The sequence below is a fragment of the Antechinus flavipes genome, chromosome 2, assembly GCF_016432865.1.
Source record: "Antechinus flavipes isolate AdamAnt ecotype Samford, QLD, Australia chromosome 2, AdamAnt_v2, whole genome shotgun sequence".
Taxonomy (NCBI): Eukaryota; Metazoa; Chordata; class Mammalia; order Dasyuromorphia; family Dasyuridae; genus Antechinus; species Antechinus flavipes.
The window spans coordinates 111,917,091-111,937,683 of record NC_067399.1 but is presented as its reverse complement, the minus strand read 5'-3'; positions in this window follow the sequence as shown (position 1 = coordinate 111,937,683).

The window sequence follows — 20,593 nt, the reverse complement described above, 5'->3', positions numbered from 1 at the left end:
CTGGTATATCTAGATCTCACATAATCACAGAATTATAAACCTGGAAAGGAAGAGATATGGAAGATCATTAAAATCCAATCTCTACTCAAAGAATGAATCAACTTTGTAACATTGTCTACAAATGGTCAACCAGTCTATACTTTAAGAGATTAAGTAATAGGAAATTCATCATATTGGAAGCAACTCCCCACAAATTGGGAGAATATGTTTTTGTATGATGAACTCTGACTCCTTAAAAATTCTACCTTTTGCTCCATGCTTCTTATACTTTATTCCCCTTTCCTTATCTTGTGACCATTTCATGTGTCCCTCCATGAGGCAGTTAAGTCTTTCACCACCAAATTCAGCTTCATAAACTAGTCTTTTGCTGAAATACATAATTCTAAAGTGGCCTGTTGTGTTACATAGAAGTATGTCTAAATCCTCTCGCCAATCACAAGAGATTTCCTATGTACTACCCATAAAATGGGTCATCCACTTTATGACCCAAAGCCTCTATCATTTAAAAAAATTACTTAAAGACATTCATATAGATGTTTAGTTTTGTTTAATTTTGATTTAATTGAAATGTCTTGCCTTCTGGGATTACAGTAATTCTACTTTTAACAAAGATATTAAAAAGAATGAGGAAAAACCTACTACTCATCAATATTAATTAAATGTATATGCAGTTTTCCATACTCATTGACCCTGCCTTAGCAGAGAAGGAAAGAAGATAGATTTTTTTCAGTTCTTCTCTCCAGTCAAACTTGATCACTATAATTATTGAGTGTTCAGTTTCAGGGTTTTTTGTTGTTCTTGTTCTTTGTTTACATTGTCATAATGATAGCCTTATAAATATTTAAAAACAGATATCATATACCTTCTGTCTTTTCCTCTCCAGACTAAGCACTCTCTGTGTATTTATTCTCCAAACATGTCCCTGGAACTGATAGATACTCCAAGTTTGGGAAGCAATAGAAGAGACCTAACTATGCAAGTGTGGGTCAGAAATTCAGTACAAAGGAGCCAAAATCAAGAATAGGATATCTCAAGAGGAAGGTAGCAAGGAGAGTGAAAAGTCTAGGGTTCAGGAGTAAGCATTCAGTGTCAGGCAGAAAGCAAGGACTGAAACAAAAGAATAGCAATTTGTCAACTCACCAGCTACCAGGAAGCAAGGAATTTGGGGCACAATTTCCTGTGTCCTTTAAATTTTCTTCAGCTTTCATTCAGCCACCATTATCTTTGTTGACTTCTGTAGAATCAGCGTGGCTATAGTGATAAACACACAGTTCCTTTGATTGATTCTCATGTGGCACAGTTTCATGACCTTCATTATCCTTGCTAACTTCTCTAAAAACATTCTAATTCATCAAAAAGAAAATGAGTCTTATATGACTTGTTCTTAATGTTTTCCTCACTAGTGTATGTGTGTGTGTGTGTGTGTGTGTGTGTGTGTGTGTGTGTGTGTGTTGTCACCTCCTCTTTTTTTTTCCAAGTTTCTTCAAACTATCCCTTTAATCTTTACTTCTAGAATCCATGTAAAGTTCCCTAATCTGTGGACTAAACCATTCCCTCTTCCCTCCTTGTAAAAAAAAAAAAAAAAAAAAAAAAAAAAAGTGATAATGCTTCTCTATGCAGTGCCTTTTCACTTTCACTAAATTTCTTTTCACCAAATTTCTTCCAAAACAGTAATAGAGTTTCATCAGGTTCATCTACAAGCTTGTTCAGTTCTCTGAAATACAACTGGTCTGGATCTAGTGATGTGAATTTATGGAGAATAGCTAATTGTTGTTTTACTTTCTTCTTTTATTCAGAGATTTCCTTTACTTACTAATCATTGTTGCTCTTACTCAAATAGTCTGAATATCACACTAGTTAACAGGGAAAAAGGAAACTACAAAATAAGAGATGCTTAATTCTCTCCTTTGTCCTTTTTGTGACTATTTGTTATCTTTTTTTCATCCTCTTCAAGAACTATTTCTTCCTTAATAAAACTACCATTCTATGAAAATAACATAATGGTATACTTGAAGAATCTTAGAAAAGCAATTAAAAAATTCATTGAAATAATTAACAACTTAAGCAAAGTTGTAGAATCGGAAATAAACCTACATAAATCATCAGCATTTCCATACTTTACCAATAAAGTTCAGCAGCAAATGGAAAGAAAAAGTCTTTTGAAATAACTGTAAAAAATAAAAAATACTTGGGAGTCACTTGCCAAAACAAACCCAGGAACTATATCAATTTAATAACAAACATTTCTCACACAAATAAAATCAGAGTCAAATAACTAGAAAAATATAATTGCTCATGAGTAGGCTCAGTCAAAATAATAAAAATGACAATTCTACTTAATTAATATACTTATTCAGGACCAAACCAATGAAACTAACCAAAAAAATGTATTTTATAGAGCTAGGAAAAAAATAATAAAAATTCATCTGGAAGAACAAAAGGTCAAGACAATTGGGGGAATCCTTGCCTCAAGTATACTTTTCCAGAGTTCTGGCCCTCTTCAGTAGATCAGTAGAATAGCTTCGGTAGACAATGTCTGTTGTGTATTTAATGTATGATAATATAGTGTTGTATAAACCCAGAGATCTAAGCTTTTAAGAACTTTTAAGAACTCATTATTTTGACAAAAACTACTGGGAAAAATGAAAAGTAATTTGGCAGAAATTAGATATAGACTAACATCTCACATTGTATATTAAAATAAGGTTAAAATGAGTACATGATTTAGACATAAAGAATGATACCATAAGCAAATTTGTTTGGTGTCAGATCTATGAATATGGAAATGATTTAGGACAAAGCAAGAGGTAGAGAGCATTATGGGAAGGAAAATGGATAATTTTGACTACATTAACTTAAAAAGGTTTTGCACAAAGAAAACTAATGCAGCCAACATTAGAAGGTGTGAAGACCGAGTTAGCACCCTGGTTACTTTAAAATCAGCTGGAGTTAGGATAAACAAAAGTCCTTGATTTTTATTCTTTATCGAAGAGAGAGGAGAACTCCGGGACACAGGAATCTCCTCTTTTTTCTCCTGCTCTGAGCCACCTCACTGGTCCTACTCCACCCTCTAAATCCTGCCTCCATCTCTCTATATGCCAAACAGATCAAACCTGTACAAAGACTGGACAGGACCATTCTTTCTCCAAGCATATGCTAATAGAGTATTGTCCAATTGATAATTAGCCTTAAGTGCTCAGACCTCAGTGCATCAACTCAGTTTTCAATCCATTACAGGAAGGAAAGCAGAAAACCAAGTTTTTTTTTTTTTTTTTTTTGGGTTTTTTTTGGGTTTTTTTTTTGGGGGGGGGGATTCTTACCACAAGCTTCTCTGATAAAGGTCTCATTTCTCAAAAAATACAGAGAACTGAGTCAAAGTTATAAAAATAAAAATCATTTCCCAATTTGAAAAATGATCATAAGGCAGTTTTCAAGTTAAAAAAAAAATTAAAGCTTTCTCTAATTATATGGGGAAAAAATGCTCTAAATCACTATTGATTTTTTTATTTTGTTCAATCATTTCAGTTGTACTCAACATTCATGATTCCATTTGGGGTTTTCTTGACAGATACCTAAGTGGTTTGCCATTTCCTTCTTCATCTCTTTTTTTTTTTTTTTCAAATGATGAAACTGAGGCAAATAGGGTTAAGTGAATTGTCAAGGCTCACTTTCAGCTAGTAAGTGTTGAGGATAAATTTGAACTCAGGAGATGAGTTTTCCTGACAGTTGGTCTGACATTCTATCCATCTGCCACTTAGTTACCCATGATTGATTATAGAAACTCACTATTGTTAGAAAAAGACAAAACAACTCTGAGAGACTACCTTAAACCTATCAGATTGGCTAATATGGCAGAAAGTAAAAAGACAAATATCATAGAGCATATAGGAAAAATGGGACACTAATACTCTGGTGGAATTGTACACTGATTCAATTCTGGAAAACAATTTGGAAAAATGCCCAAAGGGCAATAAAAGTATGCATGACCTTTGACTTAAAAATACCACTTCTAGGTCTATATCCCAAAGAGATCAAAGAAAAAAAAAAAAAGAACCTATTTGTACAGAAATGTTTATAGCACCTTTTTATGTGTGTGTGTGTGATAGCAAAGAATTGAAAATTGAGGAACTGCACAACAATTAGGGAATGGTTAAATAAACTGAAGTATATGATTGTGATAGAATACTATTATCCTATAAGAAATGATAAGCAGAATGATTTCAGAAAAATCTGGAAAAAATTACATGAACTGATGGCAAAGTAAAATGAACAGAACTAGAAGGATACTTTACACAGAGCAATATTGTACAATGATCAACTGAGAAATGACTTAGTTATTTTCAGCAATACAATGATCTAAGACCATTCTGAAGAACTCATGATGAAAAATGTTATCTGCCTCAAAAGAAAGAACTGACAGAGACTAACTGCAGATTGAAACATACTTTTAAAACTTTTTCTTTCTTTGTCTTTTGGTCTGTGTTTTCTTTCACAACATATCTAATATGGAAGTATGTTTTGTATGATTTCACATTTCTTGTGGAAGAGAGAATTCCAAATGTTTAAAAAATCTTTTAGCTGTAATTCTGAAAAAAAAATTTTTTTAAGACTTGATATGGAAGGGAACTTTAATCAGTCCATGGTCAGAACTTTATCCACTTATCCTGTTCCCATTGTCTCCCACAAAAATAGACTAGAATCTCTTAGACTGTCTTGTTAGCAAATCTAAAAAGCATACCCTACTTCCTCCAGGAAGTCCTCTTCCTCTGTGCCTGGTTATGTAGATACACATGAGTTTGTTTTCCTCTAGGTTCTTCCTGACCCTTCCCTAACTTCTCCCCAGCTCCTCCCTAACTCTCTAAACCCTGTCCTTACTTCCCTCCAACATTAAAAGTCCAGGACACCAGAAGCATCTTGCTTAATCACATTTATTTCAACATTGCTTAGTCATATTTTATTAAGTCTATGAGCTATTTCACATTATAAATGGCATCTTTTGTGGCTATGATAATGTCTCTCATGTGAGTTTTTCACAATGTATGCATGGATACTTCATTTATATTATACTTCTTTAAGACTATTTCTTTCTTGAGCTTTCTCTTGATCTCATCTCAACTTTTAAAAATCTTTTTTGTTGTTTTTGTATGTATTTGTATGTAAGGATTATGTATTATAATCCTTGGTTCATTCTAAACTTCAGTCTTCCTAACATTATGTTTAGATGGTCTTATTCCATCATATTTCTCCTTTATTCTTATCTTTAAAAGTCTGGGTTTGTCAAGGAAGTCCCTATACAACTACATTAGTCTCTTTAGACATTTCCTCTTTTTTGTCATAATCAATTTCAATGACTTTAATAGAATTCCATTATCAAGTCTTTCCTTATTTCTTAATCTGACTTTAATTTTAAAGTCTTAATATATGGAGATCCTGCCAATCTCTTATCACTTCGGAACTCTTTGAAATATGCTCTCCTAGAAACTAGGGTACATGTCAGACTATATTTTTTCAAAGTTCTTGTCATTTCTATTTTGCCAATCAGAATCAAATCCATAATAGCAATTTACTTCACCACTTTCTGTGCCTTCTGAAAGATGAAATTATCAGTAAGGAAAGGCCAGAACACATCAGCTGCTGTGATTTTCACAGAAAGCAATCACCAACAGATAAACAGATTTAATCCTGTCACTTGGAGTGCCTTCTGCCAAAAGCAGATCAGCTAATAATTTCTTGACTTGATTTAGTGGAAATTTCATCCTTGAAAAGGTGGAGAGACCTGATTTTGGTCCCAGTAAGAAGGAGTTGTTTGCTAGAGGGTAAATGATGGAAATCTTTGGGAGAAATGACCATTCCAGTAAAGGTTTGGACAAAGTGAGAAAAGTCAGGAATATTAGAGTCTCTAGGAGAATGGGTTTCAAGGAATTCAGGAGTAGATAGATAGATCCCATGGTCTAAAATTCTGCAAATGAAATCAAAACAGGAGGAATGGGAAATCAAACCAGTAGAAATGGAAAGTTCTCAAAAATTATTTACTTAGGCTACAAAATATAAAGAGTAATAATTCTTGTGAGAAGCAGAAAAAGGAAATTGTCCAAAGAGACCAATTTAAAGGCACATGGAATTTATCCAACAACTTATTTGTTCATTTGTTTTTATTTTTTTAAAGACATTCAAAAGATAGGACAAGTAATAATTAATAGATACAAGTGCATGGAAGAGATCTTCAGAAATAATGACATTGGAGCTAGACCTCAAAATAAACTGAGAGAGGAAAAGAAAGAGAAACAAAAAGATGGAGGATTTTAAAAATTTATCTGTATTGAAGAAGAGCATCAAAAAAAAAAAAAAAAACCAGGAATGATCTCAATGGTAACAGGTTATTTTCAATTTTATTATTTTTAAAAAGTGACATAGGAAAAGGTTTCTTCCAACGTCTTTTATTCTCAAGGTTTTCCTCATTTTATTGGAATAAAAGTCACAATACTCTATATAGGACATTTTAGGAATAAGTGTTAGCATTCAATTTTCAGAGAAAAGAAATCTAAGCTATATTAAACCATATGAAAAGTTGTTAATCACTTATAATTAGAAATGCAAATTAAGGTAACTGAGATTTCCACTTCACATACATCAAATTGACAAAGTTGATCAATAAATAAATAAATAAATAAGTAACATTGGATAGACTATAGGAAAACAGATGAATTCATCAGTCTAGCCATTCTGTATAGTAATTTGGAATTATGCTCCCAAAATACTAAACTATTTGACTCCGCAATATCACTACTAGGTCTACATCCCCAAAAGATAAGGGAAAGAGGTCATGTCACACATTATATAAAAATGTTTACAACAGCTTATTTGGTAATGTTAAAGAACTGAAAATGAAAGGGGTGCCTATTAATTGGGGAATGGTTAAATAAATTATGGTATATGAATTGATAGAATACTCAGAATAAAAAGGATTTTTTTAGAGGAATCTTGAAAGACCTTTATGAACCACTACAAAGCTAAACTTTAAAAAAAAAAAAAACAGAAACATCATATATACAATAACATAAAGTAAATAACTTGAAAAGATAGGAATTCTCATTAACACAATGACAGAAAAGTGATAGACTCAGGGTGTGTGTGTGTGTGTGTGTGTGTGTGTGTGTGTGTATATACATATATATATATAGTTGGACATGGTCAGTGCGAGAATTTATTTTTCTTCACAATGCTTATGTGCTAATGAAGTTTTCAGACAGGGAAGGAGTAATAGAAAGAAATTAAATTAAATTAAAAATTAATCTCTACATAATATCTTAAACAGAAATCTTTTGTTTTAAAATGAAAATATTCATTAGTTTTTACATACATTTATAATCTGTCCCTCTCACTGCCCCTTTCCCAAATAGAAAAAAGAAAGGAAAAGAGAGGGGGAGGGAGAAAGGAATGGAAGAAAGGGAAGAGGAAAATGAAGGAAGAAGGGAGAGAGAATGGAGGAAAGGGGGAAGAAAGAAAAAGGAGAACAGGAAGAAAGAAAAGGAAGGAGGGAGAAAAGAAGAAAGGAGAGAGGGAGAAAAGAAGCAAGAAGGAAGGAAGGAAGAAAGAAAGGAAGGAAGGAAGGAAGGAAGGAAGGGAGGGAGAATACTTATAGTAAAGATGCATTTACATATCAATAGCAGGGTGCTTATAGTTAGCACTTGCTCAATGTGCTGTGGTGATGTGATGGTATTATAGTTGACACATACTCAGTGTGCTGTAGTGATACAATTGTACTAAGGTATTTAGAGGTTGAGAAGACTTGAAATAAATGGACTCCAACTTTGACCATCTTTGTGGGTCTCCTGTCTTCATCACTCCTCCACTAAGACTAAGGACTCAGTCTGGTCCTGAGATCCTCCAGAGAGCTAGTCCAGATGGTATATTTTGGCACCTCAGTTTTGGGGGCTCTAAAAAGCACACTGCACTGCAAAGTCTTCCTTTATATTCTCAACCAATATGCAAGCAAGTTTTTCTCTTTCTTAAAAGGAACAATTAGCTTTAGTCTAGTGTTTCTTTTTATCACCTTTAGATGTGTGATAAAGGAGAAACACAAATAAAAAGTGATGTATCTTGAAAAAGATTTGAAGTCAAAATAACTGACTTCAGATTCTTGCTCTGCTATTTGCCACCTGTGTCAACTTAAACAAATCATTTCATCCCTCTTGGTTTCAGCTTCCTAAATATAAAATGAAGGAACTGGATTAAATGATCATTAAATTCCTTTCCAGCTCTAAATTCTATAATCCTTCAAATAACCACAGTATCTTGTACATAATAGGCATATAATAAATACTTATTGAATTTGGTTTGTTGCTATAGATGACCTCACAGAAGCCTCCCTTCCAGTTCTAACTTCTGTTTTATATTCCAATACTATGTGTTCAAGTCCTTCCAGCTGTAGCTTTCCTTGATTTTGTAAACCTCAGCTCACAGTTTACTTACTGTCTCCATATCAAAAGGCAAAGTAAACAGTTAAGCATAGAAAATAAACTCACTTCATATACTATACTGATCAATATTATATGTTTTAATGTACATATAAAAGTTTCAAGAAGAAATTTTTCTAAATTATTTTCCTCAGCTGTATAATCTTTAGACTAAAGTCTCAAGTCTTTTTTTTTAAATAACTTTTTATTGACAGAACCCATGCCAGAGTAATTTTTTACAATATTATCCCTTGCACTCCTGTTCTGATTTTTCCCCTCCCTCCCTCCACCCCCTCCCCCAGATGGCAAGTAGTCCTATACATGTTAAATAGGTTACAGTATATCCTAGATACTATATATGTGTGCAGAACCGAACAGTTCTCTTATTGCACAGGGAGAATTGGATTCAGAAGGCATAAATAACCCGGGAAGAAAAACAAAAATGCAAGCAGTTTATATTCATTTCCCAGTGTTCTTTCTTTGGGTGTAGCTGCTTCTGTCCATCCTTGATCAATTGAAACTGAGTTAGATCTCTTGGTCGAAGAAATCCCCTTCCATCAGAATACATTCTCATACAGTATCATTGTTGAAGTATATAATGATCTCCTGGTTCTGCTCATTTCGCTCAGCATCAGTTCATGTAAGTCTTTCCAAGACTTTCTGTATTTATCCTGCTGGTCATTCCTTACAGAACAATAATATTCCATAATATTTATATGCCACAATTTACTCAGCCATTTTCCAATTGATGGACATCCTTTCATTTTCCAGCTTCTAGCCACTACAAACAGGGCTGCCACAAACATTTTGGCACATACAGGTCCCTTTCCCTTCTTTAGTGTCTCTTTGGGGTATAAGCCCAGTATAAACACTGCTGGATCAAAGGGTATGCACAGTTTGATAACTTTTTGAGCATAGTTCCAAATTGCTCTCCAGAATGGCTGGATGTGTTCACAATTCCACCAACAATGTATCAGTGTCCCTGTTTTCCCACATCCCCTCCAACATTCCACATTATCTTCCCCTGTCATTCTAGACAATCTGACAGGTGTGTAGTGGTATCTCAGAGTTGTCTTAATTTGCATTTCTCTGATTAATAATGATTTGGAGCATATTTTCATATGGCTATAAATAGTTTTTATTTCTTCATTTGAGAATTGTCTGTTCATTTCCTTTGACCATTTACCCAATTGAAGAGTGGCTTGATTTCTTATAAATTAGAGTCAATTCTCTATATATTTTGGAAATGAGGCCTTTATCAGTACCTTTGACTGTAAAAATGTTTTCCCAGTTTATTGTTTCCCTTCTAATCTTGTCTACATTAGTTTTGTTGTACAAAAACTTTTCAATTTGATATAATCAAAATTTTCTATTTTATGGTCAATAGTGATCTCTAGTTCTTTTTTGGTCATAAATTCCTTCCTCTTCCATAGGTCTGAGAGGTAAACTATCCTATGTTCTTCCAATTTATTTATAATCTCATTCTTTATGCCTAGGTCATAAACCCATTTTGACCTTATCTTGGTGTATGGTGTTAAGTGTAGATCAATGCCTAATTTCTACCATACTAATTTCCAATTTTCCCAGCAATTTTTTTTAAATGCATTCTTATCCCCAAAACTGGGGTCTTTGGGTTTGTCAAACACTAAATTATTGAAGTTATTGGCTATTTTGTCCTAAAGTCTCATGTCTTAATCTTGAGATCTTCAGGATAGATGATCAAACATAGTAAGAAATATCATAAAATTATTTCAATTAATAATTTATTTATTTAATGGATAATTTAATAAAAGAATACATTCTTTAAAATTAATAAATAAAATTTCTTACATTCTATTAAAAACAATTCTAATCTGGTCTATTTAAACTAATTATTGGTAATAAAAAATGGGACAATGATGGAAGTAAAGGTATATACACTAATTACATAGTGTTATCCAATAATTTAATTGACATATTAAGTAGACCCCCTCAAAAAAAACTATTTAGAGAGTAGAAGAAAACAGGAAAATAAGCTTACAACAACATGGTACAGAAAGTCTCCCACTACTTAAACTCTGTAACAGTCTCCTTGCCCTAGCAATCACAACCCACCTTTCCAGCCACATACTGGATGGAATTGTTCTAGGTCTGATATCATGGGACAACAATACCCCCAGATCAAATCCCTATGGACAATGATAACCTAACCAGACTTATTCTTAAATGACTAACATACTCCCACCTTCTCATTGTTTTTCTATCTCAGTAATTCTAAACGAAGGCTGCCATTGTTAAAACCTTGTTATTGGTTCTCCACTGAACACTCCTTATTCTTATCTCATTTCAATCCAACTCTAAAGATTTCCAATACAGTCTCCAGAACATTTGCTTTATACATAACAAACTAGGTTTTTGTACAAGAAAGTTATATGAGGCAGCAAGGTAGTGTAGTGGATAGAATACCAGCCCTGAAGGGAGGAGGACCTGAGTTCAATCTGGCCTCAGACACTTAATACTTCCTAGCTATGTGACCCTGGGCAAGTCACTTAACCCCATTGCCTCAGAGGAAAAAAAAAGGAAAAAGAAAATTCTATCATCCAAACTGTGCTTTCAAAATGTTATTTTGGCAGCTGTGTGGAAAATGGATGAGAAAAAAAAAGAAATAGACCAATTAGGAGCCTACTATGATGGCACAGTTGAGAGATAATGAGAGTCTAAACTAAAATTATGGTTTGGTAAATGAAAAAAAAAGGATTGGTAGAAGAGATATTATGGAAGTAACATAACTAAGCATCCTTAGGTTACAAAGAAAACAGCCTATGATGTGAAATGGCTTTACAATGTGCTCAAAACTGATCAGATTGAGTATCGCCATAAGGAAAACTATTAATCCAAAAAAGCAGATTGTGGCATTTACATGTATATAAAATAATCTTTAGCAAAATATTCTGTTTATCTTAGTTCCATTGTCTCATGTTTGATTGCAAGAGGTATTTCTTAACCTGGGGTCTATTAAGTTGTTTTTAAATATTTTAACAATTATACTTCAACAAAATTGGGTTGGGTTTTGTTTTGTGATTTTTTTTGCAATCTTATATACTTTATTTTATGCATTTATAAACATTATTCTGTAGGTTTTACCAGACAGTTAAAAAAGGTCCATGACAAATAAAACTTTAAGAATCCCTGCTCAATCATATTCTCTTTACTCCTCTTGAGGACAGGGACTATTCCTTATACATTTTTGTTTCTCCTGCAATACAACACAATATCTTGGCATAGCCCAGGTACTCCAAAAGCATTTAGAAGATTTATTTGAATTCAATGAACTATCTCTAAGAATTCCCTAAAAAAAAACATTATAACAGTACAAAGTACAATGTCTATAGGCTCCAGGTCCTGATTTAAATTAAAAATGCAACCTCAAAACAACTTTTTCTATCATACTTCATCCCAAGATTGCATAAAGAATTTAATCATCTAATATGAAGATCCAATGTTGATAGCCTCACACACTGAGTAAATCATTTAACTCTTACCCTCTGTGTCTTCATCTATGAAATAAGCTGGAGAAGGAAATAATGGCAAACCATTCTGGTATCTTTGCCAAGAAAAACCCGAATGGGGTCAGGAAGAGTCAGGCACAACTGAAAAAAGAACTAAACAACAACAAATGTTGATAGGCATATAAAAATCCACATTAAATATTTAAACCACTATCATTGTGATTTCATTGGGTTATTTATTTTAGTAATTCAATTAACTGCTTTGGAAAAGTTCAACTTATTTCATGCTGGTAAAGACGTTTCAGGTTGCTGAGTTTCAGAAAGAGCTGCCAAAAATTGAATAATCCTGGAAATTGGCTTGAATCTGTCTGAAAGCAATGTACTGAAGAATATATGACTGTAGTTATAAGTCTACTCTGTATTCTTTTTTCTTTTTTTTCATTTAAGTGCCAAATTAATTTAGCTGGAAATGCAAAGCAACAATCCAATGTGAGTACATGCTGAGATGGGAAAAGAAGCTCTTTGTTAAACTGAAAAACATGAATTAGACAACAGGTTTGGAGGGCTTATAAAGAAGGAAAGACAACAGAACCAGGAAGAAATTATCTGCAAGGTTGAATTATGTTTGTCTCTTCCACAGAGATTACAAAGTTTAAAAAGAAAGTAGGAGCCTTATGGGGTACAGTCTTTTCTTTTTCACTGTCATCCACTGAACATAGAGATTTTAGAAGAAAAAGATGGACATGGGAAGTCAACATTTGACTAAAAAAATGGTGATGGAGAAAACAATTTAGTATTCCAGTTCTCAGCTGAAGATATAGTAATGAACTCCTAAACACAGATAGAATGCATCTAATGAAGACCAGGGAATATATATTTTCTTAAAAGGACTCAAGAGAATTATTTATCAAAGAGAAAGGTGGAAAAAAAAATACTGTCTACATATAGCAGATATCACGGAGAGTATCAAGGACGACAGAAAAAAACAATAGCTGTGGGAGTACTTAGTAATTCACAAAAGACACTATTTGAGAAGACACTGTAGCAACAGAAATGTCTACACACCAGTGTATAGAGTATGGGAGGATAAACCAAGTGAACTAGGGATCTTAATGCCAGATCATCAGTTTATTCTGACAGAGACCACTGAAACCCACCAGAATTCCAGGCATGATTTGAATATGGTGATGGAAAATTTTTTTGTTCAAAAGATAGAGATTAAATATTTTTAAATGGTAGTAAAGGACTATGTAACTTCCATGGAATTACATGGTATATATCACATGATTCTCCACGAACATAAGGAGATTGAGGGGAAGAAGTTAGGAAGAGAAGAAAGAAGATAAGCATTTTGGTGATAATCAAGAGAAACAGAAACAGAAGCAATAGTAAGATGGGATATATAGGAATTTCCTAAAGTTTTAGTATCATTTTAAGCTATTCAAGCATAAAAATCATACTAAGACTTTTGGGATGCCCTGTATTTCTGTAGACTGGACAGAAAGAGGATAACAAAACTTTCATGGAGGCAAAATATGTAAGAGACTTCAACTATCCAGATGGTGCTCTCTTTCTGTTAAGTGCAAACATGCTTTCAAATGGAGAGGAAGTAATGATTTAAAAAAACACACACCTTCCAGACTGGTTCAGATGAATAGAGAGAAGAACAAAAGGACTGGGGTTTTTAATGAACTGTAACCTCATATGAGTCAACAGTTTGATATGTAGTAGCCCAAAATACTAATGTGATCATAGGCTTTAAACAGAAACAGTGCCTACTGTATTATGCTCTATTCAGACTATATTTGGAAGACTGTGTTGAGATCTGATTTCTACATTTTAGGGAAGATATCGACAAGCAGGAGAGGATTCAGAAGTAATGATGTCCTATTGCCTTTGACTCACCCAAGGCTAGGGACAGAACCAAAGACATGTGGCTACTTAGAGCCTTTCATGGTACCAGAGGAAATCTTAGGGAAAATAGTGCTTTGTACAGATGGTAACTAGTCAGGAAAGGGAAGCTGGTGAATGATGAGGCAATCTAAGTTTGTTAATGTAAAGAGGCAGAGGGGCAACTACATGCCCTGTACTTCAAGATACATAACACTGGCCCTGACTTCAAGAGGACATGAGTTTAAATTCTGCCTCAGATACTTAACAGTTATGAATCTGGGCAAGCAACTTAACCCTAATTGCCATAAACAAATAATAACAAAGAGACAGAAAGGTATACTATCTGCCTTTGTGGGTAGATGAAACTAGCATTAAAGTTTCTTTTTTTTTTTTTTTAGGTTTTAAAATTTATTCATTTAATCTAATGTTTCTTTTTTATAACTTTTTATTTACAAATACATGCATAAATAATTTTTCAGCATTGACAATTGCAAATCCTTTTGTTCCAACTTTTTCCCTCCTTCCCCCCACCCCTTCCCCCAAATGGCAGATTGACCAATACACGTTAAATATGTTAATGTATAAGTTAAACAAACAAACTATATATATATACATGTATATATATATATATGTGTGTGTGTGTGTGTGTGTGTGTGTGTGTCCAGTTATTTTGCTGTATAAAAAGTCGGACTTTGAAATAGTGTAGTTAGCCTGTGAAAGAAAGCAAAAATGCAGGCGGACAAAAATAGAGGGATTAGGAATTCTATGTAGTGGTTCATAGTCATCTCCCAGAGTTCTTTCCCTGGGTGCAGCTGGTTCAGTTCATTACTGTTCTATTGGAACTGATTTGGTTCATCTCATTGTTGAAAAGGGCCACGTCCATCAGAATAATCATCATATAGTATTGTTGTTGGAGTGTGTAATGATCTTAGCATCAAATTTTCAATACAAAGCTTAGGAAGAGGAATACTAACATATTTCATACTGCTGCTCTTTAGTCTTTTTTCAGTCATGTCCCACTCTTAGCAAAGATATTGTCTAGCCATTTCCCTTTCCTGTTCATTTTACAGATGAGGAAACTGAGGCAATTGAGGTTAAATGACTAGACCAGGATCACCCAGCCAGTTAATGTGGAGGCCCAGTAATTTATTTGTTGCACCACCTAGCTGCATCAACAGAATATGGGAGACAAGGTAAAAGTAATGGTGAGAAAAATTGCGTAATATCTAGAAGATTTTTTTTTTAAGGTCTGAGATCAAGAAAAGAGCTTTTACAATTTGTCATGCTCCGTTTTGTTATCTACTTCTTATCTTCTACAAAAATCATAAGTAAACTAGTTCTTCTCAGCGAAACTATTTCTTTAATGAGAGGAAACTATCTGGACAGACAGGTATTGAGGAGGGTAAGGGCTTCAAACCAGGTACAAGGGATGTTTAACTTGAAGTAAAATAAATAAATGGATAGATAGATAAATGAATGCATAGATAAATGAATAAATGAGGTTCTTCATGTCTTCATATCTTCAAGGAAGAATGATAATTATTTTTAAATATTTGAGAGATTCTCATGTGAAAGAGGGATTCTCTTTTTGGTCCCAGAGCCTAGCAATTAGAACAATGGTTGCAAGATACAAAGAGCCAGATTTCAGCTCAATGTAAGAAATAACTTCCAAATATTAGAGGTGTATCTAATTTAGACATAGTGAGTTTTCATTTACTTTCCTTTTTCATCTGATTTTTTTTGTACAGCAAGAGAATTATGTAAATATGTTTATACATATTGGATTTAACATATATAACATATATTGGATTGCTTGCCATCTAGGGGAGGGGGTATGGGGAGAAAAAGGGGAAAATCTGAAACACAAGGTTATGCAGGGTCAATGTTGAATAATTATCTATGCATAAGTTTTGAAAATAAAAAGCTTTAAAAAAATAAAGAAAGAAATAGTGGGTTTCCTGTTATTAAAAGTCTTCCATGGAGGCTGGAAGACCACTTATTGGGAATGATGTAGAAGAAATTTATTCCTCAAACATCACTTGGACTAGAAGATCCCTAGGGTTTCTTCCAACTTTGAAACTATGAATAGAACCAGGGTAATCTTCCGACTCCCGTTCCAATTTTGAGTTTCTCTCCCACTATTCTTATATTTCATTCCCTTCCCCAATATAGCCTAAATCCTCTCCTACCCTTAGCTCTAAAATGTCCTTCATAGCCCATCCTGGTGGGACTAGGGATAGGATCTACCATAGGATGGGACAAAAAGATCCCCCAGGTACTAGATGTAGCTCCTTCAGATGGGAAGCAAAGAGAGGTTAAGGACAAAAGGTTCCCACTTAGGGAAAATCCCAAAGAACCAGTGGAGTTGTGCTGAATTGAGGAGTGAAATTTGAAGGCAGGAAATCCATCAGATATATATACTATAGATAATAAACAAAGAAGCTGAAAGCAGAATTTAGATTGAAAGCATATGGTAGTACCAAGAAGTCACAGAATTTGACAGACAGTCATGATGAGATTCAAGAAAAAGAATAAGAATTTAAGTTGAACAAAGAGACTATGACAATTTGTTGCACTTAGCATTTTTTTTGTTGGGGGGCACTTTTGATCTGTGTTTTTTAGTCCTGCTAAGACATTATTTGTCTGTTAAAATGCTACATAGTTGTACGAGGCAAGAGTCTCCATAACTTCAACCAAAGCAACATATCACAATAAAGTGAATGCAGAAACATTTAGAATCCAGTCATCTTTTATTAAATAAAACATTAAAGAGATTTGCAAAAATTATATTTCATAAAAATATCACATATCAATATGAAGTAGATTTATTATTAGTGGATTAATAATATATTTAAGTACCTCAGTTTTGTCTTTATCAAGAAATGTCAATAGATATAATCCATATAAACAAAAGGTCTTCAATAATTTCCCTTCAAAAAGGGATCTTCAATAACTTTTAAGAGTGTAAAGGGCCCCTATGGCTTCAGGGCAAAAGTTGAAAGTTTTTTGTATCCTAGATTCCCTTGGCAATCTGATGAAGCCTGTGGACTCTTACAGAATTACACAAGCATATTTTTAAAAAATCATAACTGAAGAAAATGTTAATTTTCAGTTAAAGGATAGTGAAAACAAAGATGTAATGTTTTTCATACAAATACAGGAATTCCCTGAAACATATATATATTCCCTTGGGATTTACTCTAGATTAAGAATCCATGCTCTAGGGGAAATATCCATTTCTAAGCAGTGGCTGACAAAAATAGAAACAAAGGTAGGCTGAGTTTGAGGAGAGAGGAAATCAGAAGTACACTATTAAATCATTAGCTGAAAAAAAAAAAATGTATGCAAGATGAGTAGAACACAAGGGGGAAAACCATGAGAAAGAAAAAGCAAAAGACATGTCCTAAAAGATAAAAGTAGTATGCTTTGGATCTGCATTCGGTTTCCATAGTTTTCTCCCTGGATGTGAACTGCATTTTCTATCCCAAGTAATTGTCTTGGATCAGTACATTGCTGAGAAGAGCTAAATCTATCACAGTTGATCATCACATAATCTTGGAGTTATTAAATTCAATCTTCAGGAGGCAGTCACCAAAGCTCAGATTTTTACTTATTTTATTTACTCCAACCCTTCAACCAAGACTTTCCACTAGGAAACTCAGAATATAGTTTGTGTCTGGGTCACAGTATTTATAGCTATCCATTAAAGAGTATAAAATGCAGATATAGACAAATATGCAAGCATACGGGGTAACAACTCATATCAGAGCCAGAATACCCTTTATGTCACCCCATAGAACACACAGAGATACATAAAGAATTAATGATACTGAGAAGATTCTGGGAAGATAGCAGAATAAGATAAAATATATTGGGCTTTCCAAGTTTCTCCCACAAACAAGACAAAACATTGCCCCAGAGTGAAATTTGACTGGAAGAAATAAAGTTTTCCTCTGGTAGGTAAAACAAGCTTTCTTTTGAAGACAACTTGAGAGGACTTTAGGAAAAACCTAATCTCTTGCAGCAGAAATTTGGCTCCACTGAAGTACAAACACCTCCAGGCAGAGTCTGACCAAATCACAAGTCCTGGGGGTAGCTGGATTGGGCAGCAGCCTTAGCTTCCTGAACTTTAATAGTGAGAGGTCAGACAGGTAAGTTAGGGAAGATTAAAGGACCCTTCTTTATGGGACACAAGGCTCAGTTGTGCTGTCCAGCCATTCTAGGCTGCAGTTGTGGACAAGGAGAACAAGCACATATCTGGTAAGTGCAGTAGTCAAGGGGTAGAGGCCCTGCTGGCTGTGAGCACTTGTAGGAGAATGGAGTCTCTGGTTTTGGTCTCAGGGTAGAGTGATGAGCTGAAGTTTGCAAGCACAGGAAAATCTTCAAAGAGTAAAAACTATGGGACAGCAACGTTGGGGCCCCTAGTTGTAGTCCGGGGCAGAAAGGAGGGCTCTCTCTCTCTCTCTCTCTCTCTCTCTCTCTCTCTCTCTCTCTCTCTCTCTCTCTCTGTCTCTCTCTCTCTCTCTGTCTTTCTCTCTCTCTCTCTCTTTCACACACACACACACACACACACACACACACACACACACACCCCTTGGGATTAGAATTTGACTATAATAATAATGAATAAGCAAAGGACAAAGAACCCAAGTATAGATAGCTAGTGTACAGACATAAAATGCCTAGGTTCACATCCGTAAGAAGAAGATAATAAAGTTTTTTAAAAGCTACTTATACTTTTAAGAAAAATGTCAAATGGTAACAAGATGAAAGAGTTTTGGGAAAAGCTTTAAAAATCAAATAAGAGAGGTTGTAGAAAAATTAGGGGAAAAATCAATGCAATCCAAGAAAAATTTATAAAATTATGAAAAGAAGCTCAACCAATTAGAAAAGAGATCCAAAAACTTAAAGAAGAAAATAATAGTCCCAATGCTATTGGAATTCTTTTGGATCACCACAGTGCTGAGAAAAAATAAATCTATCATAGCTAATCATCACATAATTTTGCTGTTACTGTGTGTAATGTTCTCCTAGTGGAACATTATATTTCAAAGGCAAAGGAGCTGGATTTGTAACCAAGACTAACTTACTCAGAAAAGCTGAGTATAATTCTGAATTTTAAAAAATGGATATCTTTGATCAATTTTGATGGATGTGGCCATCTTCAACAATGAGATGAACCAAATTAGTTCCAATAGAGCAGTAATGAACTGAACCAGCTACACCCAGGGAAAGAACTCTAGGAGTTGACAATGAACCACTACATAGAATTCCCAATCCCTATATTTTTGTCCACCTTCATTTTTGATTTCCTTCACAGGCTAATTGTATGCTATTTCAGAGTCCAATTCTTTTTGTACAGCAAAATAATTGTTTGGACATGTATACTTATTTTGTATTTAATTTATATTTTAACATATTTAACATGTATTGGTCAACCTGCCATCTGGGGGAGAAAGTGGGGGGAAGGAGGGGAAAAATTGGAACAAAAGGTTTTGCAATTGTTAATGCTGAAAAATTACCCATGCATATATCTTGTAAATAAAAAGCTATAATAATTTTTTTAAAAGCTAAAAAAATATATTTTAAATAAAATGGGGGAAAAATGGATATTTAATGAATTGAAAGACTTCCTGATATTTGTGACAAAAACACCAAAACTCAATAGAAAATTTGAGATATACGTGTAATGCCATAGAAACTGAGACAAGATAGAGATTAGAGAGTTTTTAATATTTTATTTGGATTTCTAAGAGGGAGAGATTTTCTGGGTCCCAGGGCTGATGTCTTAAAGCATTCAACATCAGCATCACACATGAGATTCCAATGAATTATACATGGCTCCAAGCAATCAAGGGAGACAAAGGCAAGGGGTGGAGTCTGAGCATTGGTAAACAGAGGGAATTTCCATACAAGAACCATCAATCCAGTTCTGGAGGGAGAAGGGGGTGAGAACCATAAATTCTGATAAACTGGGAGTGAAGGGGGTAGTTTGAGACAGAAAGTCTGGAACTTAGGATAGAGGATGTCAATTAAGTATCTGAAATAGGACATCTGGAATATGGAATATGAAATATGGAATGCCATAGTGACCAGATCTCCACAGCCCTAATTATCTCATCCTTAATGAACAAAAAAGGGGGTTGCAATCAGGGGAATTGAGGCAGAACAATTAAGGGAACTGAGGCAGAACAATTTAGGGAAAGTGAGGGGGCAATTTAGGGAAACTAAGGCATGACAATTTAGGGAAACTGAGGAATGACAATTAGGGAAACTGAGGCAGAACAAATAAATGGAAACTGTGGCACAACATAAGATTTGAAAGAAATATAATGAAAACATGAAAGACCAATTATTAAGGTCTCAAGACAATCAAACTATTTAATTCTTATATAGGAAAATGTTATCTATACTTTTATGAATATTATCATTTTTCAGAAAAGCCTGGAAAAATTTACATAAACTGATGCATATTGAAATGAACAGAACCAGAAGAATATTATACATAGTAACAGCAATATTGTTCAATGAAAAACTGTGAATAACTTAGCTATTCTCAAAAATACAATGATCCAAGATAATCCCCAAAGGAAGCATACTATTTGCCTCCAGAGAAAGAATTGATATTGATTGAATACAGATTGCAGTAAGCTATTTTTCATTTTCTTTTTTTTTATTTGATTCTTTTTGTATACAGTGACTCATGGAAATGTTTTACATAATTGCATTTGCATATTAATCTATTTGATTCTGTAC